The following is a 24,429-nucleotide window of genomic DNA, read 5'->3' as shown; positions in this document are numbered from 1 at the left end:
GTCCTGAGCAGTGCGAGGCATTCCCTAGCAACGGGGGCTTTCTCACGTTCGTCATCAAGGGCGGAGCCGGACCTGAGGCCGAGGCACGTTCCAACAGAGAAAACAGCCTCACCGGGGATCAGCGCTGACTGCAAAGCCCCCTCATTCTAAGGTAACCGGCTCTGATCCGTGACCGGAGTCTGCGCAAAGGGAAATTGTGTTTCAACGCGCTGCTGGCTGGCCGCCTCAGGGGTGGTTACACCTTTTGTTGACTGGCGCACGCTCACACATTGAGAGAGGGTGAGTTCTAAAAGTGAAACTGAGTAAACAAAGCAGGCACTTTTCATGTTACGAGTACAGTGGCGGCATTGATTGATAAGGGCACCCTTGTTAAAGTCAATCAATCAATCAATCAATGCATTTATAGAACGCGCTACTCACCCGTGAGGGTCTCAAGGCGTTGAGGGGGGGGTGCTGCTACTGCTCGAGGTGTTTCCTGAAGGTGAGGTGGTACTGGGTCAGTCGTAGGTGTGCAGGGAGGGAGTTCCATGTTTTGGCTGCCAGGTAGGAGAACGATCTTCCTCCGGTGGTGGTTCTGCGAATTTGTGGGACGGTGACGAGGGCGAGGCTGGCGGAGCAGAGCTGGCGGGTAAGAGTGTGGAATGAGAGGCGGTTGTTGAGGTATTCGGGCCCATGTCGTGGAGCGATTTGTGTGCGTGGGTGAGTAGTCCGAACGTGATCCTCTTGCTGACGGGGAGCCAGTGCAGGTTTCTCAGGTGGGCGGATATGTGGCTGTGGGATGCTGAGTATGAGTCGTGCGGAGGCGTTCTGTATGCGTTGTAGTCGTTTCTGGAGTTTGGTGGTGGTTCCTGCGTATAGGGCGTTTCCGTTGTCCAGTCGGCTGGTGACGAGGGCCGAGGTGACTTTCACTACACTAGGAGCAGGAGTTCTACAGTCATAAAGACTCAACCAACAGACATTCCGAAGAAACCTTTCTACAGAAAAGAATCCTTATGTATGATGGTTTTATGTTGTTTTGAATCTGCCTAATCAAGATAAAGTGATTTATATTTTTATAATTAACTTGTTTAGCGTCCATGTGTGGTGTTTCACTGTGTTATTGTGAGTGTTGGTACAAATACTTTACATATTGCCTTGGGGATAAGCTTGTCTGCTCGTGCCAAGCTACCAAGGGGGTGAGCAGGGGTTATCAACAGTGTATTTCCCCCTTACCCTGACTAGAAGTAAGGGTCCCTATTTGGACAAAGGTACTTACCTCTGCCAACTAGAGACCGCCAGTTCTAACACATTGTCAAAGCTAATAGGTTGTACTTCAGTTCCCGAGTTATTGGTTTTGTCCACGTTAGTGTTTGTTTGCTTTGAATGTTTTTTTCACCCCTGGCATGCTCGTGACGGCCGGAAGCCATCATGTTTCACGGTGGGCATGTGCGGAGGAAGGCTCCCAGTTGTCCTAATCCCGCCCACTAATTAAAATCTCTGCACAGCGCGAAAATTCACGCCGCAGGCAAGGGGTTAATAAAGACTAACATCCATTCAAAGATGGCCAGCTGTGTGTGCATGCACATGAGCACATGTACGTGTTTATTTTGGAATCCTTGTTGCTATAAATTATAACAAAATCCATTAAAAGGTGGCAGCCCATGCATTCACACAAATGCCCACTCACAGGTGCCCATCTTTACTTTACTATAGACAAAGATGGATGCCTGTGAATCTGCAAACATGCGCATGCAAAGACCATTTAAATCCAGGAGCCACAAGCAGTGCCTGCACAGGATGTGACACCCTACAAGCGGTAGCGAGGCTCTGTAGCAGTCTCTGAAGAACTGTTCTGTCCTTGCAAAACAAACACATTGTGCACACGCAAAATACTATAGCTCACTCTAAGGGTAACCCGTGGCTGAAGTGGTTTTATACATTGCCTTTGTTGTATGCTTTGGTAGGCAAAGCAAAATGTGAATGACTCTACAGCCACCCAAGTAGCTAGGAGGGGGGGAGGGAGGTGGACCGCCCCAGGCGGCACTGTGTTGGAGGCGGCCGCCGCGCGGCACTGGTGGCACGTTGCGGTGGCTTTTATAATTTATTTGGGGACACTCACTGTCTGACACTTTGTCAGTCAGTGTCCCCAAATAAATTCTAAAGGCAGCTGCAACAGGCCACCAGTGCCGCGCGCGCGCAGCCCCCGTTTGGAGCAAACTCATGTGACCTTCTACGCTGCACGCAGGTGTGGTGCGTGAGCGAGGTCTGAGCATGCAGTCTCTGTCTCTCCCTCTGTCTCTCCCGGGCAATCCGCGCACAGAGGCACTGGATAAGGCAGGGAGGAGTTACGGTCTCGCAGTCATGCGGGGGTCAGCTGCCGCCAGCAAAGGTTTGTGCTGCAATTTTAGGCTGCATCGTAATTATTACGTCACATTTCTATGCTGGCCTAAAAACGCACACTGACACTTCTACCAATGCCACCACACTGATGAAGTTCACTTTTAAAATGCCCACGCCATGCACATAATTGTGCATTCAATTCAAGGATAGCTGCGTGCACTGGCCATTATTGTAAGAGGATGTGCCATCAGTCAGCTACTGACTTTGGAACTACTGAGGTTTGTGCTGCAATTTTAGGCTGCGCCGTAATTATCAAGTCACATTTCTATGCTGGCCTAAAAATGCACACTGGCACTTCTACCAATGCCACCACACCGATGAACTTCACATTTAAAATGCCCACGTCATGCACATAATTGTGCATTCAATTCAAGGATAGCCGCGTGCACTGGCCATTATTGTACACAGTCACCCCACTTGTTTATTTTTGAGTGACGCCCCTCCGAATTTAGTCACCATAATAACAACAGCAAGCTCTGTCCCAGCTCATATTGATGTGGCGCCTTCTATTGTTTTCTGTTTTATGCAGCAGTTCAGTTGTTTCCAGAAAAGACGATATTTTTTTGTGTTGCATATTTAACTTTATGGTGGTCTGGGCAGTGGGCATCACCTCTTTTTCTACTTTCTCACATTTCCTGGTGAATACCCATGGCGCCGTGTGTGAGTTGAGCACTGCTTACAGCAGTTTATTCTCTCCAAGCGAATGGTGTCCTAACTGGCGCACACCGGCCTGTCAACGGCGTGGGGAGTGAGTCCAAGTCGACCCTGGGTGCTTTTGGGTACAAGCGGGGTTTACCATATATGATTTAAGTAAGTGGTTTGCACCCGAGTAAAAAGCAATGGAATTGCATTATAAAGAGGATGTGCCATCAGTCAGCTACTGACTTTGGAACTACTGAGGAACAGAAACAGGTTTGACTCCCAGCATAGGTTCAACATCCTGTCATTTTGGGCAAATAACTCCCCTTGTTCATAAAATCTATTGTAACTGGTGCTTATTTACAGCCATTCAATACCTTTCGGCTGAGCTGGCGCTACATAAAACTGCAAAAAGGAAAATAATTAATTTAGAGAAGCCAGGGTCTTGAAAAGCCAGTGACATTTTTTGGCCTGTTAAATCTCTTGTGCAGACTTTTACTGTTGATATCCTGAGTTTGTAAAACAAAAACTGGCTTGCAGCAAGCTTAAATACACGCACTCTCCCATCCATACCTTGCAGAGACATTGACGCGGTAGCTTCTGTTTGTGCCCGCCTCTAATGCAACCCCTGAAGTGACAGTTTTGGGCTGATTGTTCTGGGTTGTTTGTGGGTGCGTTGGGTTTGCGGCTCTGGGTTTTATTCTGGATTTTTCTGATATTACTACCAAAAACCTATCCTGCAGTGAACTGCCATATGCACGCTGTCTCCCAGTACAGACCCTGAAGTGTAGGTGTGACAGGTTTATTGTATTAGCTGAATTTTTGGGCATCAAATTCTGGTGCTGTGCAACAGTTTTAAGATCTCAGAGTTCCTAGTTGCTCAAATGGGTGTAATTTCTGATATGTATATGATTCCCTCGTCTTTATTGCTTGATTTTTGGCTCACGAGGAAATGTCACTCATAGTCGTTGAATGTCACTCATAATTACACTGAAATTATTAGCATGTCACACATAAGCAATCTGAAACCTTGGCAGCTATGAGTCTTCTGTGATGGTCTTGCTCTTCCCACTCAGTGGTCCTCTCTTAATCTTTCCCGTAAGATGTCTATTTGCTGATTTAGTCTGCTATTTCTTTGTTGGGTACTTTAACTTTGAGCCTCTTTGGACTCCTCTGGGGTTGTTGTTCTCTGAAATATTTGCCTCACTATTATGTAACATATAAACATGTGCAGTTAAACCTTTAGCAATTTACTGCACTTTTCACCTGCACTCATCACTTAGGCATTTCACAATTTTATACAAATCTGATGAATCCAACAATGTTATCAATGGTTACCAGTAAAACACTGGTTTTACATGTAAACCATGTACAGTTCTACATTTATAACTTATTGCCCTTCTGGGAACTTATGGGAAGCCACAACTGTCCAAATAATTCTGAAAAGTCTGGTTTGGTCAAAGCTGCAACATATCAAAGAGGAGGCTGAGGTGCAGCACCTAATATATCTAACAACTTTAACCTAAAGTCTAGTTTAACGCAGAATGTGGGCCAGATGTGGTTGATTTCATGTAGCTTCAATATTGTCTTTGACACACCGATATGGACCTACGTTCTTTGTGGGGGTCAGGAGTTTGGAAGAATGGATTTAAATTTGGTTGCATGGTTTCCACTTGTCTGGTTGCTTGAGGGTGTTGGTGGCACTTTTGCAATTATTTTTTGTATTGTATTGTAATTGCATTTATATAGCACTCACTACCCATAACGAGGCATCGAAGCGCTTTTTCAGCGAGTGGCACGCTACTCCGGAACACATAAATGAATAGTGGTGACTTAGTATAGTGAAAATTTGAAGGAAATTTGAGGGGTGTATATGTTAGTCAGTTATTTGGGTTGAGAAGGATAGTGGAGGGATAGAAGAGGAGGGAAAAAGGTTTGCATTTATATAGTGCTTGCTACCCTTGATGGGGTGTTAAAGCGCTTTTTTGGCAAGTGGCACGTTACTTCGAAACCCAGAAAGGAATAGTGGTGAATTAGTATAATGAAAATATGAAAGTAAGGTGAGTGGTGAATATGTTAGTCAGATTATGTGGATTGAGAATGATAGTGGAGGTATGGAGACTTAGGAATTTAGCACTAATCTTCTTTCTTTTTCTTACTTTATCACAATTTTTGTTATGGATTGGCAGTCGCTGATGATGAGAACCTGAGGATGCAGGTGAGTACCAGTCTGCAGACTCCCATGGTGTTACTCCCGTGAGGCACTGCCAATCGTTTTTCACTTTTTTTCCTTTCCTACTTATGTTTGGTCATTTCACACAGGAGGGTGGGATAGACCACGGGAGGCAGAGCTCACAGACGCAATTAGTGTAATGAAATATGCAAGTCATTTTTAATAATTTGAGTGGTGGATATGTTAGTCAATTATTTGGATTAAGAAGGATACCGAAGGGGTAGAAGAGGTAAAAAGGCTTGCATTTATATAGCGCTTGCCACCCATGTTGAGGTGTTAATGTGCTTTTTCGGTGAGTAGCATGCTACTTCGGAACCCATAAAGGATTAGTGGGTAATTAGTATAGTGAAATAGGAAATTTATTTGAGTAGTGGACATGTTAGTATGTTATTTGGATTGAAAAAGGATAGTGGAGGTAGAAGGGAAGTATGTTTAATTTTTTTTTGTTTTGTTGTTTTGTTGTTGTTATACCCTTCATTACGAGTGGTTATTCCCCCAGTAATGAGGACCAACGTCCAGCTCTTGCTGCTTACTGCACCTAAATGCCATCTTCCGGTTTTCCCCTGATAGATATCAGTAGGTTTGGCCTGAAAGCATTTATCAAGGGAACATGGTTTTCATTCCAAAACTCAAAAGTCCAATAAGTGTGGTTCCAAAAGCTACCGCACGTAGCAGAATTTAATGCAAACTTGTAAGGTAGGCAAAGACCAACTTACCTTGGGAGATTTTTCAGACAGCATAAAATTGAAATTTCTCAAAACGGTAGCAGCATAAAACAGGATTTCAAACATTCTAACTTCATGTAGGGCTGATAGGTGGTATGCACTCCTTTCGTGTTGTAATTGTTCACGCAACTCTCTGATGGATGTCACATGCAGTTTTTCTGAGTCCCCAGATAGATCTTGCAGTGTAGTGTGTGTGTGTTCTCCTTTGTACTGCCGGTCACATGTGTATTCAACTGTGTAGTCTTGGACTGTTTCATGTATGTGCATGTAACTAGCATGATCGAGGTAACTATTAGCAGCGATACTACGCGTCTCTCGGACCTCTTTCAAGTGCTCGCCGTCTTTTTTCCCCAGCAAGGGGGGCGGCAATCTGAGGGATAGCCCCGGGTGCCACAAGATCTAGCTACGCCCCTGTCTACAGCATACCAATGGATGAAGATGGCTAACTGAATACCCCTTTCTTCGTGCATGTATATGTATGCATTTTTTTATATTTTATTTTGGAAAAACAAATGGCCTTGGCTAACACGACACCTAAACAAGCATCGGTTTCACCTATGTAATGAATAAAGAGCTGTTTTCATCAATCATCGTCCGGGAGAAGGAAAGAGCTCCCTGACAGATAACATGGAAGTGGAGAGGAGGTGACGCAGCAGCCAGAGCTGCTGACTCTTGAGCTGGGGATCCCGGTTCAAGTTTAGGCGGTGCCCCACAATATCCTGTTATTCTATGCAAATCACTTAATCTCTCTTGGTGATAAATTGTTATATAAATATGCTACAATAGTTAAAGGCAAAACTTTGTAAAAACAAAGTTACACCAAAGCGGATGTTAACAGTATTTCTGTGGTGTGAAACTGATTAGAGAAGCAGACGCAGTACAAGCATTAGTAAATTCAGGAACATATGCTATAGCCAATAGAAAAGGAGGAAAGGTAAGTATCACACACAGGAAACCAATGAGAAGCCAGGAAAATGAGGAGGCAGGATGTCAGTGCCTTTTAAGTTTATATTAAAAACAATAGATTTCTCAAACACAGCGGAAGCATTGTGCAGGCGAAACCAAAACAGATGAGGAAGGTGTAAGGTTATTAGGAGTCTTTTCTTGTCAAAAAGAGGCAGCAGAAGTGTTTTTTGTTGAACATCACTATATCATGATGAATACTATTAGAGTATTGAAATTGAATGACAATGGTTTCAGGAATACCTGGAAGCAGCAGATTCCTTTCTGTTGGTTAAAGGATTGCAAATCATTGTGGTGCTTCTCCAGCAAACACACATTAGAGGAGTAAAGCATGTAAATAAAGCAATATTGGTTACTGGTGATTTTTTACTCTTAAGCCAAAGCTATGTCAGGGTATTTAGTAATGAAAGGGCCGGTCCGGACCCAAAAGTGTGGACCTGTTCGAGGATCACACTCTGATGGTTCTTTTTAGCAGTATTTAAGCATAGAGGGGAGAGTATTGTTATTAATGATAATCAATTCAATAGGAATCTCTCTAAACACATAGTAACCACAGACAACTACGTAAGGTTAATTTATTACAAAGCCAAAAATAACTGAACAGAAAGACAACTCAAAACGAGAGTGTAGAAATACATGGGAATCAGCGTAAAGTCAAATCTACGACTATGGTTGAGGCCGTGCAACATACACAAAACAATTAGATCAAGAAATAGGATGCAAAGGATCAAAAAGCATCCGTCCAAATTTTCTTGCATCGAGAATTCATAAAAATGCAGCTTCTATCTATCCCTACACTAACATGACATTCCTACTTAAGCATTCTCAGGAAAAGGAATAAAAGGTGTCAGCATGTCGACTCTTCCTCAGAAGTCTCACCACCATCGATGAGTCAGATAGCATAAAGCTATAAACATAGAGCTTGTTCCAAGATGCTCTCTCTCCGAAGGCAGCAAAGAAGTGGGCACATTCCCTACTCTAGCATCTCATTATAACAGGTATTTTTACAAAAGAGTCCCTGCAATTCACGCCATCCCCTCTGATCACAATCTCCTAGGTAATTTTCCACGGGATAGCGATGTTCCGGAACTGCAACTTGTTGACCTTGATTCCCAGGTCTTCTCCAGTGTGAAACACAACTTCACTTATTTCCTTAGGTTTATGATGTGTCTCCTTCTCTCCTTGCCTGACTACTAAAACAAAGACATTATTCTAGCTAACAAGAGCGCTTTTTCCACCTGCAACACAAAACTTGATAAAGAACAAAATCTACAGCACACATGAAATTCAAACTGTTAATTCTAAAGTGAGAGCTTTCAGGGAAATTGCAATTCAGGCCTACAAGATTCAGCTAACATAAGAAAATGGCGTAAATTAAGACATGTTAAATTAATATTACTACCTACATGAAAAATTGAACATTAATAAACTGTTTAATAAATGAAGGATTGTCAGTTGCACAACACAAGTTCTTCATGCTGATGTTTTCTGCTAGGTACATTTACTTTCTATGTTGATTCTTTGGGTTACTATTCAATGGCCTAAATACATCACATTTCCTATTATTGCAATTTTAAATTCTAACATTCTATGTTAACACGGCAAAGGATTATATGCGGGTGTGCTCTACATGTATGATTATAATGCATCTCTGTAAATAAAATGCAGTTTCCACTACATCAGTCCCCCCCTCTGATGACCTGTGTCTTCACAAACACTTTAATTCCATGTAGAGTAGACCGATCTAAACAGATGTCATAGCTAGTTTTCATGGTCTGAACTCTTCCAACAGCTTAAGATTCTCATAGTGACTGTCCTGCAGTCCCTCCACCCTTATTTCTGTCTCCCTAAAGGAATCCTCCAATTGACTCGACTAATCCCATTTGTATGCTCTTATCATACCTAACAAGATGATAACACAGACCACAACAATTATTATTGGCTTCAATATGTATCCAAGAATTCTCTTGCTTAAGTTAGCAAACCAACTTCCAACTGCTCCAAATCCTTTTCCAATCTTATCCCAAACTCCCTACGTTGCCAAGTGATGTATCTCATGGTGTATCTCAGAGATTTACTTACATATCCCTCCAGATCTTTACTTTTGTCAGAAATCTACGTGCAGCACTGTTGGACCTTCAGCATCCAACAGACTCCACTCTCTTTTGAATATTACATCTATTACATCTAAAGCAAGGCAGTTCTGCATCACCATCACCCTTTTCAAGACCACCTCTCCATTTACGAGCAACAATGACTAAGCTGTGTTAACCGACAATTTAGCCACAATGGTAGACAACCTTCTAATCTTGATGTCATTCAACCCCACACCCAAACTGGGTATCATCGCTCCAAATATGTCTCCCACAATCTTCCCGCACTCAGTCATGTTTTTCCATATGGTTCAACTTTCCTTCCAAACTCTCTAAATCCTCCACATGCTATAGCTTTGGAAACACAACAGCCACATAACAAGTACGATACCAATTGTTCGGAAACTGAACATATGCATTCTTCCCACACACAAAATATACTCCTGGCACCACTTGTACTGCATCTTGTAGGAACTTCTTCGAAGAAGCATCAATTAGGAAGATGTGACCAGACACACTGTGTCCCACAAAAATAGTATCATAACGGGTCTGTACCTGTCGAATGCAAAGCTTGCCTCATTGTTCCCAATCTAGAGCTATAGGACCATACCTTCCCTTAGTCTTGTGAGCTAATTCCTCTTTATTCCATTCAAAGTTTCCTTCCCTATTATTAAGCTTAAAGATTAGGCCTATATGTCTATCTTCTACGTGATCTATACATTTCTTTTCGATGTCTGTTAATGTGCATGTTAAGTTGTGTCTATGCACATAAACGGTGTCTAGTGTTACTGTGGGTTCAAAATGCTGTCCCATTCTCTCTTCTTGTTTGTAATAATCATATTTGTTCAGATGCTTGTATACTGGAACTTCTGAAAGTACCAAATCATAATTTGAGAAATAGTACTCGTAATGACCCTTTCCATAAAACATACTAAGAAGCAAACTACAACTAATACCATAGGTCAAGGGCAATTGATGATACCTAATGTCCTCCTAAACCAAAGCAGACAATTGCAATCACACATAACACTCTCTCACATCCATGGTGTTCACATATATTATTCATACACCAACTTCACATTAACATTCAGAGTATAGTCACCTTTAGACAAATCTACATGCAAAAAACGACTAGTTTGCTCTATTAAGCCTCTATCAGATCCTAATGTACCCTCTTTTGAGACAGCAGTGGTAGGTGTGGAAGGTCCATGTACCCCCACTCACTGTACCTCAGCTTTGTGTGCGCTTAAAATGGACTCAACAATGACAACAGCTATCACTATGATTACTTCTACAATAAGTGTCCCTATGATACCTTTGTGCCTGTGATTCGACTTTCCAGACTCCATTTTCATAGTAACTCAGATTGTAGTTGTAATATGATCAACACACAGAATCTCATTGTTTCACCACTTGTGTACTAGCAACAAAGTCTTTGAGCAACTTCCTTTTTAGATCTTAGAAAATTCTCACAAGTCTTTAGAACAATATTTACACAGCTTGGAAGACTTCCTTAACCCTCTTTCTTCTTCTAGAGGAAAGGTCCCTATTTGCTTCTACTTCCACTCGAAACCAGGTTATATTCTTTCAAGCAAGTTTTTTATTTGCAGTTCAAAAGTTAAATTTACACCCCTGAAGAGATCAGAGCCAATCTAATCAATATCTCACTGTAACAGTTCAGCTCTAAATGCTACAATCTCCTGAGGAGGTGGTTTTTTCCAAAGTTTGGGAATTTAGGGGAATATTATCAAGGGGGTTTATCTATGCTTTTTTGGCTTTAAAAGCCAAGAAAGCAGAGATAAAATTATCTCCCTATTACCTAGCTGTCGCTAACACCAGTTAGCGACAGCTAGTAGGAGATAGCGACCATCTTGGGCACCGCTTTGCATGTCAGTGAAATTTATCACTAATGACATGCAAAGTGGGCGTGCCAAGGTGTTAGCGACTGGAAACAGTCGCTAACATCGCTATCTCCTATTACCAACTTTTGGAGATATTCGCGCTAAGCGCGAATATCTCCAAAAGCTAACACCTGCCCCTGAGCAGTTCTTAGCCATGTTATCCAATGGATAACATGGCTAAGAGCATTAGCTCGGTAATGCATGAATATCGCTGACTTTTCAGCGATATTCATGCATTTCGGCCGATTTTTATCGCTTAGGAGATAAACCTTGATAATAGCAAGGTTCCTAAGCGATAAAAATCGCCGCAGCTCCGCGATAAAAATATTGCTGCTAAGCCAAGATAGCGATAATTATCGCTATTTGTTGGTAATATGCCCCTTAATGTCTTCCAGAATCAGAGACTGTAAACCACTCAACCTTGGTGGATAAGGCACAGTTAATGACAATATTTTATTAGCCTCTATTCCAGGAACTCACAGTAGGATCTCGACAATCAGTATCGAAGTCTCAAACCACACTCTCCTTGACATTTGTAGCTAGGTAAGTCTGCTCAAGACAGGAGTATCTCTGACATGGCACTCTTGTTCTCCTCGATTTCCTTACACTTCCTGGGGCTTGTTCAGACTCACTCAGATCGAATTCAGATGATTCACTTTTGGTGTGAGTTCTTTCTCAGATGCAAGTCTCAAGGTCCTCCTTCTCAATTTTTCAGGCCATGACTCATTTGCGACCTCTTTCTTCTTTGATTGCACATGACCCACTTCTAGACCAGTCTCTTCTGATGAGTCAGATTCTATACCCCTCACAATGTTACCATCTCCCTCAGAGTCTATTCCTGGGTCTTGTGTAGGCCCTGAGACTCATCGGGTGTGGGAAGCGTGTATTCAGTTAATCACTCCTCTACAGTTCACAGCAGTATTCATCAAACATATCACCTAATATGGTGCAAGCCTCCATTAGGCAAGTCAATTGTTTCTTATGTGCTTTCGGACAAGCACCCAATCTCCTGGGCTTTGATCGTGGCAGAGGTCTATAGACACCGGTGCAGTCGCTGCTCCAACCTGATGAGACACAGAATGAAGCACATCAGCCAATCCCTTACAGTAGTCAAGGATCAAGTCACCTGATATGTTTATCAAAGCTGTAGCTGGTACTGCAGGTGAGAGCATTGCCTTTCCCATCAAGATTTCATGTGGAGAAAGCCCAATTCTTCTATCGGGAATGCTGCGCAAGCTCATTAGGACCAAAGACAACGCATCAGGCATTTCAAAGATGTTGAAGCATAGGCTTTTGCCAACCACGCCTTTAACGTCCCATTGATCTGCTCCACAATGCCTGAGGCCTCTGGCCTGTAACTACAATGCAGTCTCTGGTCCACACTCAAGGCAGTACACAACAGCTTCATGATCTTGCTTGGAAGTTCGTTCCTCTATCCGACTCCAATAAATTTGGAAATCTGAAATGAGGTATAAGCTCCCTCAACAATAACTTTGCTACTGTGAGACTGTCACACCTTCTAATTGAATAAGCTTCCACCCACCAAGAAAAGATGCACACAACAACCAAATAGTATCTTAATCCATTACATACAAGCATCTCAACAAAGTCCAATCGGATTGGATTGAAAGGATCCCCTGACCTCCCATTGTGGCTCAAGGCAACAACAGTTTTCTTCCCAGCATTCATCTGTTTACAAATAACACACCAATGACACACTGCTTCTGCAATCACACAAAACCTTGGATTAAACCAAGTCTGCCTGAACAATCTCACCATTGCATCTCTTTCTACATGAGCAGCTCCATGAATCTGCCTCCTATTTAGGTTTAGCAAACAATCCAGTAACTCTACCCTACCCTCAGTTACAACCCATATGTCATATTCTCCCTTCTCACAGCCTACTCTGATCCATACCGCTTGTTCCTCATCTGTTGCCTCCATTTGTAACCACCTAACATCATCACATGTGTCTGCAACAGCTAGTATCATGCTGAGTTCTGTCTTCTCTGCACTCTCGCCGACATATTCCCCAATGAAAATGCATGCATGTGTGGCACAGAAATGGATTGGTACCACAGGAAAACATGGAATCACAATGTTATTCACGTTCCTAAGGTCCTGGACTATGCAGTCCTTTCCGCTTGGTTTCTGCACTCCCATAATGGGCGAATTGCAAGGACTTCCTATGACCTCTTTCAGTATGCCCTGTGCAATCATGGGCTCAATCACAGGTGTAATCCCTGCCACCGTTTCTCAGGTCAGGTTGTACTAAGGTGTTATCGGAAATTCCGCATTAGGCCTGATCTGTATTTGGACTGGCTTGACTCCACGAATCAGTCCGATTTCCTCCCCATGAAGTCCCAAACCACTGGAGAGACGGTGTCTCTTAAATCCAGCGACATGTCTTACACTGTCAGTAATGGACACACGTCTACATAATGGTTTTGTTTCACTAATTTGAAAGCAATGTCATCATCATTAGTCTGCAACTCAATTCCCTTCAGTGTACAATAGATGGTACAATTCAATTTGCACAAGAGACCGCTCCCTAATAAATAGACTGGACTCGATTCACACACCACAAGCTGGTGATGATCCTGGAAAGTTCAGATTTTCACTCAAAGAATTTTTAATTCTTTTGTTGGGAACTCCTACGACTTGGATTGATTTTCCAGAGAGGAGTAGGTTCGGGACTTCTGCAGATCTCACAGTAGAATGGGAAGCACCAGTATCAATCGAAAATGTAATGGGATGGCCATCTACATCTGCCTCTACATATGGTCCATTCTGGTCTACCTCTAAGACTTCTCCAAGAGTCTGGTCTTCCTCCCCCCTCAGGCATTGGGACGGGTCCTGATCACATCCATCTAGTGCTTCCATAAAGGCATCTGATGGTACGTTCGATTGCAATGGTCACCACCCATTTCTACAGATTTTTCATTGTAAGAAGAAGAGGCATCACCTTTATAGTTGGGGAACCTCTTCACAAATAGCGAAGGCAGGTTTTTCTATCTCTAATCCATTGAGGGTAATAGTCTTTTTAAATCACTTTAATACATGGGGTTGCAAATCTAGTATGGCCCTCTCCCAAATAACCCCAAGTAACTGTACCAGTAAAATGTGATGTAGTTTTCAGTTATCATGGCACTTTTCCCCTGTAAGTCCCTCCATTATGATGTCCACATTATAGTGTAAGGTCAATGAAATGTCTGCAAAATTCAGTTTTTGGTCTCCTCCTTTAGTCCTCTAAAGTGTACCATGGCTTGTGAGTCATCAAGCCACAGTGCCTCTGCCGCTTGGTTCTTGAACTCGGTTGAATATGTTGTAGAATGTTTTAGGCCTGGTAAACCAAGGAATTTTGCTGTTGCAAACCCTGCAATTTACAAAAGGACGGTTTGCATCCTCAAAATGAGTAATTCCCATGTATTAATCCCACTTTGTGAGTTGGTAAAGCAAGAAAAGTTACAGACTCTTCAAAGTTGATGGCAACTAATTTGCGGGGGCAACTTCCCCTTTGGGAACCATGCTGGGCGATCGTAGGGGGAGTAGGCAGTGCACCACTGCCTGCTCAGCACAATGGGTTCCCAAATGGGATTTCTTTAAATTTTAAAGCAGCAACCATTCCTTTAAAGAACTGGGGCAGTTTTAAATAAAGGTTTACTATTTCGGAAAATAGGCACATGGATAATGTTGTATGTGACTTCATAGAAAACTTATTTAATGGAATACCATTACTGAGAAATCATTTAATCTAAAATGTTTAATGGGCATGTTTAGAATGAATGGCATTTACCTTTTCATGGAAAACAACTCATAGAATGTCTTTTTGGTAGAAATTTGCTTTTGAACGCTTACTTTTTATGTGTTAATGCAATGGTTGCAGGTCTTACTTTCAGAAACAGTTTTGTCCAAGATATGTATTTCAGTGCTTTACTTTAGGGGACATTATTTCATATTTATATATTTCAGATTGTCAAACAATTATCTCAGATGCTTTTAATTCGCTGACCCATCACCACCCATAAAAACCATCCATCGCTGACTCCTCACAAACCCATAACACCATTCCTGCTCCTTAAAGCCCCTCACCACACCTAAATTACACTCATTCCTGAATCCTAAATGCCTTTCTACCCAAAAAACCCACCATCCCTGAACCATAAAATCTTTGACTACCCCTAACTCACCCATTCCTGAATCCTATAAATCCCTTTCCATGCCTAAATCCCTTAAACCACCTCAGCATACCTAAAATCCGCCCATCCCTGAACCCTAAAAAACCTTCACGGCCCTTAAACACCTGCCATCCATGACTGAAAAGAACTGCTTATCACCCTAAACTACTCATCCCTGAACCCTAAAAACACTTCCTATATCTAAACTCCACCCATCCCTAAATCCTTAAAACCCCTCACCACCCCAAACTCCTTCCCATCCTGAACTCTTCACCACGCCAGTCACTACCTATATTGAACCTTAAAAACAGTCATCAGCTCTAAACTTCACCCGTCCATGAACCCTAAAATGTATTTTTATTTATTTATAAAATTTCTAAAGCGCACAAATACCTTCCGGAGTCTCCAGTGGAACACCCTTCCACTCTACCCCTCTCTGAAACCTAAAAACAGCAATTTTGGTTCTCTGTACACCAAACTAGTGAGTGATGAATGAGGGACCAAGATGAATGTGTGAGTATGAGAGTAATGGTTGGTATGTGATTTAAATGTTTTAATGACTTTTGATGTTTCTTAGACGTATGTCCAGTCATGCACATGATGAAAATTATAATATGATCACATTGTAAACAATAAATGGATGTTATATTAGAAATAATGAAATAAATACATGTTGAAATTAATTCACGTTGTTTTGAGAGTTCAGCACATACATATTAAATCGAAGACGCATGATGATTAGTAAGGCGGGGTTCTTGATTTTGTAATTTAGCATGTTGCCTGTCCCATTGACCAGATCAATTTCAGGGGGTCCCTTACATTTTGCAATATTGCTGTCCACTACATACCAACCGAATATATGCATTCAATCACTGGTGTTGCAAATAGTGACTTGCCTAATTAATATTCATTGCACAAGTCATTCTGCTATCCCTGTGAATGGAAATTTTGGGATGCAACAATTTATTCCATATGCTGAAATGCAAAATGAAAGACATGTTGCAAAATCTCAGTGTGCAACATACAAAAACATTTTTTAGGTCGCCTTTTCATACACCTGGCTTATTGTGTGGTCTTTTATGGTTGTTTGGTTTGTGACAGCACATTTCTTATGAACTACTAGCTTACCCGTCGCGCGTTGCTGCGATCTCCGAAGAAAGGAAATTCAAAGAAACTCGTTATGATAACATTCAATTTACATTGTTGAAACTTATTCATTTTAATATGGAAAACATTTCAAAGTGTTGTTTTAATTCTATTTATTTATTCGAGTGCTTGTGGATACATGATTGTTTTGTTTTTCCGTCTGGTGCGTACATCAGTATTCGAAAGATTATGAGGGTTCTAGGGGGCCGATATTTAAAAGAATTTTATGCCAGAAACCTTCGCGGGAGTGTACTCAACAACTTCCCAAAGTTTCCTGGTGATCGGATGATTGCTGTTTTAATTCTGTTTATTTTTTCCAGTGTTTGTGGATATACAATTTTTTTTCCGTCTTGTGCGTACATCAGAATTCGAAAGATTATGAGGGCCCTGGGTGGGCGATATTTTTTTAAAAATTATACCAGAAACCTTTGCGGGATTGTACTCAAGGACTTCCCAAAGTTTTCTGGCGATCGGATTAATGCTGTTTTAATTCTATTTATTTATTTATTTGAGTGCTTGTGGATACACGATTTGTTGTTTTTCCGTCTGGTGCGTACCTCAGTATTCGAAAGATTATGAGGACCTTGGTGGGTCGATATTTAAAAACAATTATACCAGAAACCTTTGCGGGAGTGTACTCAACAACTTCCCAAAGTTTCATGGCGATCGGATGAATGGTGTAGTAATGCATAAAGGACAAACAGACAGACAGACATACATTCGTTTTTATATATATAGATTTGGTATACTTCAGTGCAAACGTGCCTTGGGCATTATTAAAGTTGGGCAGATGCGGGATATCTGGCAAAAAATGGTGGGTGTCCCGTCTGATGTATTATGAGGGCAATGATATCAATAGCACTCTAAATGTTGCAGATCGGACTTCAACAACTTTTTTGAGAGTGCCTTGCTGAAAGTCTTTCAGTGTTTCTAGATTGCCTGTGGATGACTAGATTGACTTGCTGTTGTTCTCTCTGTTGGAGGTCAGGTCTTGGGCAAGTTGGAGCTTCCAACAGTGGGCCATTTTGTGCCTCAGCTCACATTCTAAAGTGGACCACTAGGGCGACGTGACAGTGAGGATGAGCGACTTGTGAAGCCTAAAAAGAAGGTTTCTGTTTGAATGCAGTGGACAACCAGTTCACATCAAGTGCATTACCTCTTTAGTGCAAGCCCCAAACTATATTCTTTTTTAAAAAGAAAGTCAGGACGTGAGGGAAGATCTTCCCTTGCCCCCAGAGTTCTTTTTTTTGTTTACTGTGACATGCAGCATCCACAGCACACTCATGTTACAGTGAACAAAAGTAAAAGCAGACTATACCATTAAGCACAGACTGCTCTCAGGTGGATTTGTGCTCAGCAGACATAACTCTGCCTCTGAGAAATTATCTGTGTGGCAGACAATTTCTCCTTTCCAGCAGTACCTCTCACTAGGGGACCACGATCATGACTGTGATCACCAAGAAGGGATCCACCCACTATACACCCGGGATATCGTTTTAGGGGAGCGCCCCACGAGCACTCCCCCTACCCGGGGCAAAATGGTCTTTCTTCTTTCCCTGAAGGCAGGAAGGTGGGAAACTTTGGCATTTGACAGTACAGTTTTTCAGGCCTCCCGCAAAGGTAGAAAACCGACTGAACACCAGGGAAAAATGAAAACAAAGAAGTGGTGCAGCAGCCTGTCCAGGCATCGGGCCATGCCCCACCCTGAATTGTCTCAACAGTATTTCTGCCCTTCCCCGAGAGAGTAGATTGAGGGTGTCTCCCCATTCCCCCCACACCCTCCAGGAGCAAAAAGCCAATTAAACACCAGGGAAAAATGGTCCAAAATAAAATGAAGGGGTGGGTGTGGCCCACAGAGGCATCAGATGGGGTCCCCACTCCATAATAGTCTCTGATAAATATCTGAGTTTAGTAATTTTCCCTGGGTGGCAGGAGAACCTTGGCCTAAATAGTGCAGTAATCCACATCAGCAAAATAGGTCAAGTTTGATTTAGGAAAGTGGATATCTCCAGGTTGCATTTTTGGGCCTATTATGTCATTAGCGGTAGGCCCAGCCACAAAGTGTGGGAACACAGAATAATAGAGCATCTGTTAATATCCATTCAATTCCTCTCTATTTTGGTTGCCAAAAGTAACACATTTTTGGAAGAAAGAACACATTTTGCAAAATGTCCTCTGAATCATGTGATAGCATAGATAACCCCAAATTCAAAGATGTACAAATCACCAGTATTTCTATATCCAGTATTGTGTGCATATTTCAAAAAGGCATAGGTTTCCTTCATACTCATTTTTCATCCATTAGTTTTTACCATGGGAATCGAGGCATAATCAGTACACAATGAAAAATCATTAAAGCAGCAGATCAGTTGTTGGCTCTAGTTGTCATGTGTTTTGGGCAACCAACAAACACTATATATCCCCAAGGCCAGAATGGGCTAACACACACAACAATATATTTTACTTTTGTAAATTGGTCATTGGGGAAAAATAATTACAGTAGAAAATGTTGTCAGCTCTTTCTATTTTTGCTAGTTTTTTAATATTATTTTTTATTTTAACGTTCAGTTTCTTTCGGTAAACTATAAGACAGCTACACAAATGATGCCTTGCTGAATTCAGAGTTTTGGCTAAATTTCAGAAATAGCTTTCCACGTTCACCTTTGTTTTTGACACCTCTTCCCCCAATGTGCAAGTAGGTTGAAACCACAAAAAATAGGATAAATGGAGTACCAATTATAGAAATGTAAAAACTATGGTATCTTTTTTTTAATGACTCTGCTTGTTCCTGAAAGCTGTAATAAAAATTATTCTAGCACTGCAAAGCATATGTTGATAATTTGTTTGAAAAAAATACACTTTCTTGCTTAACACTCCCCCCTCCCCCCAAAAAATCTATATTTTGGCTATTTTCTCGCTTACCAGAATAATGTTTTGGGGAAGGACGGGTGGGAGGAAGGCAACACGGAGACAACAGGAGGGTTCGGGTGGGAGGTATGAAGCATTTCGATCAACAGGGGCAGGAGGGTCGAAGTAGAAGAAACAACTGGAAGAAGCAATGAGGAGGAAGCAACAGAAGCATGGGGTAAAAGAGGAAGAAGCAACAGGAGCATGGGAAGTAACAGGAACACAAGGAGGTAGGAGTGGGAAAAGCAACAGGAGTACGGGGTGGGTGGGAAAGAAGTAACATGGAGCAGGGGGTCAGAGGGGAAGAAGCAGCACAGAGAGGGGCTGGGAGGAGAAGAAGCAACAACACTGATAATGTGTGAGCATGGGAGGTAAAGGAGACGAAGCAAATAAAAAAATAGTACCTTAGTCACACCAGAAGGAGTGCATGGAAAGTAGAAGGACACTAATTAATTTAAATCAATCAGTATTTAGACTATGCTCTACATGAACGAAGAGGAAGTGAAGCCAGCATGCACTGGCCAATTAGAAGGCAGCAAAGAAGAATGACAATGAAGCCAACTAATGATAAGCAGTGGGCGGGCTTCAAACCCCTTACAAACATAGGGGCAGATTTATGAGGCCCTCGCGCCACGTTTACGCCGCTGTTGCGTCACGCAAGGCGGCGTAAACATGGCGCATCCCTACAAACGATTTACAACGTGACGCATCTAGGCAGATGCGTCACGTTGTAAAGCCCTGCGCCGCTTGTGGGCGTTCCGGCGCAGGGTGGGCGTTCCGGGGCAGGTGCGCCTCGCAAAAGTGGCTGAGTAAAATCTATAAGATTTCACTCAGTCACTTTCAGGCCAATGCTGCTTCAAAAGCCTGCGCCTGCTTGAAGCAGGCGTAGGTCTTTTATTTATTTATTTTATTACACTTATAATGCGCTCAGCTACCCGCAGTGGGTTTCCCGGCGCCAGGGATAGACTCAAGAAGAAAACTAGCAGTATAGAGAACACATCCAGAGACTGACGATTGAGGCATTACTGCTGGAAGAGCCAAGTTTTAAGACCTTTGCGGAAACGGAGAAGATTACGCTCCAATTTCAAGGTCATTGGTAAAGCATTCCACATCTTGGGGCCCAGATGGGAGAAAGAACGACCTCCCATTTTGACCAGACTAAACCTGGGAACGGTGAAATCACCATGTCCAGAAGAGCGTAACTCACGGCCGGGTTTGTAAGCCTGGACAAGGCTCTGAAGGTATTTAGGGGCTGAGCCTTGTTTAATTTTAAAAAGATGACAAAGAGCTTTAAATTTAATCCGGTTTACAACTTTCAGCCAGTGGAGGTCGTGAAGTGCTTGTGAAGCAGAAACCCTTCTGGGAACTTTGCGGAGAAGACGTGCCGCAGCGTTCTGAATAACTTGGAGCTTCTTAATAGTTTTCTGGTCGGCTCCAAGGTATAGAACGTTCCCGTAGTCCAGGCGCGAGATGACAAGCGCCTGTACAACGGTTCTCTGTGTTGATGGAGGTAACATCCAGAGGATCTTTTGAAGCCATTTTAGGATGACAAAACATGTTGAGGCCATCTTTACGGCCTGCTGTCTCATGGTGAGATTTTCATCAATGAGGAAACCAAGGTTTCGGACAACCGCCATGGGCAGCGGGGTAGGTCCCATCTTGACGGGCCAATGGTGAGGGCCCCAGAGGTCCTTCCCCTTCCCCAGTATCACCACCTCAGTTTTGTCACCGTTTAGCTTCAAGAGGTTTTTTTTCATCCAATCGGATACTCGGGTCAGTCCTATATTAAGTGCAGAAATGTCATTACTCGTTTTATTTGATAAAGAAAAGATGATTTGAGTGTCGTCAGCATAAGAACACAAACTAAGGCCAGCTTCTTCGATAAGTGTTTTCTTGATGCAGCATTGGTCAGATAGGGCACCCCCGAGCCTTGCTGGAGCTGCGTCGCGCTTGCGACGCAACTCCAGCAATGCGCCGCCTTTACGGCACAGATGCGTCACGCATCTGTGCCGCTTTTGCCCCATGGTGCACCGCATTGTAAATGCGGCGCACCATGGGTGGCAGAGCTGTGGCGCACTGTGGCGTACATTAACTGGCGCATCCCTGGGGATGCGCCAGTTAACATAAATCTGCCCCATAATACCCCTCACAGCGACAGTGCATGTGTAGTTGGTAGGTGATTCCTAAAAACAGGGCTCAGCATTGGGTGTGGGTAAAGTCTCAGCAGCTTAGGGGTTAAAACCCTGTTACTTCTAACCAGGCTGTCCCATCGGTCCAAAATTAAAACACATTGATTTTGGGAGGGCAAATTCTAGTACTTCTATTAACCATTCATCAAATTAATATTCAGTGAAATCAATAGGGCAAGGATTCCAATGTATAATAGTTTGTTGCGGCAAAGAAGGTTTAGATAATTTGCAAACAGTCTTTGCTTTGTAATATTCAGTATTACAAATGGGCTGCGGCAGTTTTACATTTAACCATATTCCAGCAATTGATGCGGCCTGTCTAGCAGACACTCTGAACCAATTATGGCCTCCGATTTCCCTGCCACCTGGTGTTGTTACATTGAAGGAATTAGATACTTCCTGTTTTTTTTTTCCTTGCTGGCACTGAAGTGCACATATTAATTGTTAATAACACTGGCTTCCAAATAGCTGCTTTGATTATGAGCCTTTGGAGTTTAATACTGGGCGGAAGTGGTGAACGTATGTATTTTGTTTGTGTTCTGATAACTAATGATAGGTGTTTATTCTTTAAAGATGACACATGAAAGGCTTCATCGTCATCCCCACATCCATTCCCACTACTGGAGGTTTGTACATCCTATGAGTGAGGGAGGGTCACAGTACAAAGAGCCCATACAACCATTTACAATAACAACCGTCGACTTGCACTTCATTGTACTTTGTGACCTGGTATGCAGACAGTGAACGCGACGTGGTGAATTGTAAGTACATCTAAGAGGTCTGATGAGCAAAACACCACCATCATGAAGTCAGGCAGAATGGCCTCGGATGTAATGCTAGAGGAGCTGCAGGGCGTAAGATTTTATGTTTGCCCAAATAAACGAGGCATTAAACATTTGGGGGGGGAATTGAAACAATGGCTTTTGAAGGAGAAACTAATAATATAATCTTGAAATCTAAAACTAACTACAACTTGACGAAAAAGCGACCAAGAGGTCCACAAACAGAATATAAAATAATAACAACATCAAGTATTACATACACATGGTTTACAATAAATACTATGCAAAACCAGCCCCTAACCACAACTACTTTTACATACATAGAATAACAGAAAATGAACAAAAAAAGCGTGGCTTAGGTGATTGAGGGCAGCACAAATCTGCTATAGAATGTTGTGCTGCATTGAAAGAAAGAAATGTATCCTTGAAGTGACATTGTTTATTATTGCTCCTTTGGGGTGGCATTAAAAGAGTTTAATGGATAATAGTGGCCTTTCTGTTTTTAGTATTTTATGGCAAGGCTGGAGGCTAGCATGAGGCATAGATCTTTTTTATGCTTTATAATGATTACTATAAATAGACATAGAACTAGAATGTATCACCAAACAGAACATAGTACCACAATATCCTAATACCATTTTATTTTGAATGCTGCTCCTCAGACTGCTCTTTTGCAACTCATCTCTTGAATTCTGATGGTGCACACCACTGCGGGTGTAAGTGCGCTTATTAATATCAGATGACTAGCTATAACCGATACAGGTAATGTCAACAAGTTCTACTAAAGCACATAGGCAACTGAATTCCGATTAGTCTCTGCATATGGGATAAAGTACACCCTGTTTTACATCATCAAGCTATTGGGAGAGGCGTTGGCCCAATGGCTAGGGCGGTCGACCGGGGAAATTGGGTTTGAGTCTCGGCAACGATGCCGAACATCCTGTGATTCTGGGCAAATCGCTTAATCTCACAGCAACACAAAATGAATGTGTCCTCATGTAAGTGAAATGGTGCTATGTAAAGCGCTCTGATACCCGATACCACTGGGTCAAGTTCGCGCTATATAAAACTCTGTAAAATAAAAAAAACTGTGGTGGCTCCCCCATTGGGGCGTGGGGGTGTCGCCCCACTGCTTTCTTGCAGTGCTAGAAAGCAGAAACATAAACGGTAAAAACTACCATTTATGTTTCTGCTTCTCGCACAGTGAGAAAGCAGAAGTGCCTCTGTGCCTGGTTGTGGGGGGGGGGGGCTGGGTGGGTGGTCCTGCTCGAGGGCAGGGGGAGAGTGGCTTACCCACTGTTGCGGGTACTGACTGTTTGGTGGCCCCAGGGCTGAACAAAGCAGTTATGCGCACTCTCCCTATTTCTCTATGTTGGCTGCTGCATGCAACCTACGTAGAGAAAATGGCCTGGCTGGAGTGCTCTCTTCTGCGCCTCACCAATCACAATGCTGCCATTGCAGCATTCTGATTGGCTTAGGGGAGCAGGAGGAGGGAGGCTGCCTAAAAGGCACCAGCCAGGGGCAGCTGATGTGTCGGCACGTGATGCAGTCGCGACACTTGAGTAAGGTAAATTTTTTTTATTTTAGATTACCGTTGGTCCCACTGGCCACTCCCCGCCCGCGCTAAACCACCTACCCGTTTTGCCGGCCGCGACTGCATACTTCAAATATTTATTGAAATGTATGGCCTAGTTTATCAACTTTGTAACCTACAGCCCTGAAAATATTCTACTAACTTTGGCATTTGTCACCCTATTGCATGGGGCTGGAAGGCTGTCTATCTGAGATGTAAAGTGAGCTTGTCAGCGTGTCCACTTTGGTGGCCAGGGTGAGTATTGAAATGTACACTGTCCTGGGCTTTCTTAAGCCGGTCTTCGTGCAAAGTGTGTAGTGGCACAGTGCATATCAGGTCCCTTTCTCTCTTGCCTACCACCGTGAGTCATCTATAAAGCCCAGAAGAAATAGCTGAAAAAAATGTTTTCCTTTAGTTATTTATTTAGAGAGGTTTGTATAGTGTTGCAAGCAACGTTGCGGCTATGTCAACTCATTGGCCATGCAATGTAGTTCGGCAGTGCTTCAGGACATTACTTCCTTGTTACTTTCCTTTCTTAATCCGAACTTCATGCTTAGTGCCCACAGCACCCGCTGTCTCTTTCCTCCCCAAACCCACCTTTTTGGAGAGACTTCATTGGAGGAGATGACCCTGTGTTTCCGTCCCCTGGATGGGAGGTGGTTCTTACATATTTCAGTCCAATTTGTTCAGTTTTCCCTTTCTGCTGGCAGTTTCCTTCTGC

Source organism: Lissotriton helveticus, chromosome 2_1, assembly GCF_964261635.1.
Source record: "Lissotriton helveticus chromosome 2_1, aLisHel1.1, whole genome shotgun sequence".
NCBI lineage: Eukaryota > Metazoa > Chordata > Amphibia > Caudata > Salamandridae > Lissotriton > Lissotriton helveticus.
This window is presented reverse-complemented; position numbering follows the sequence as displayed.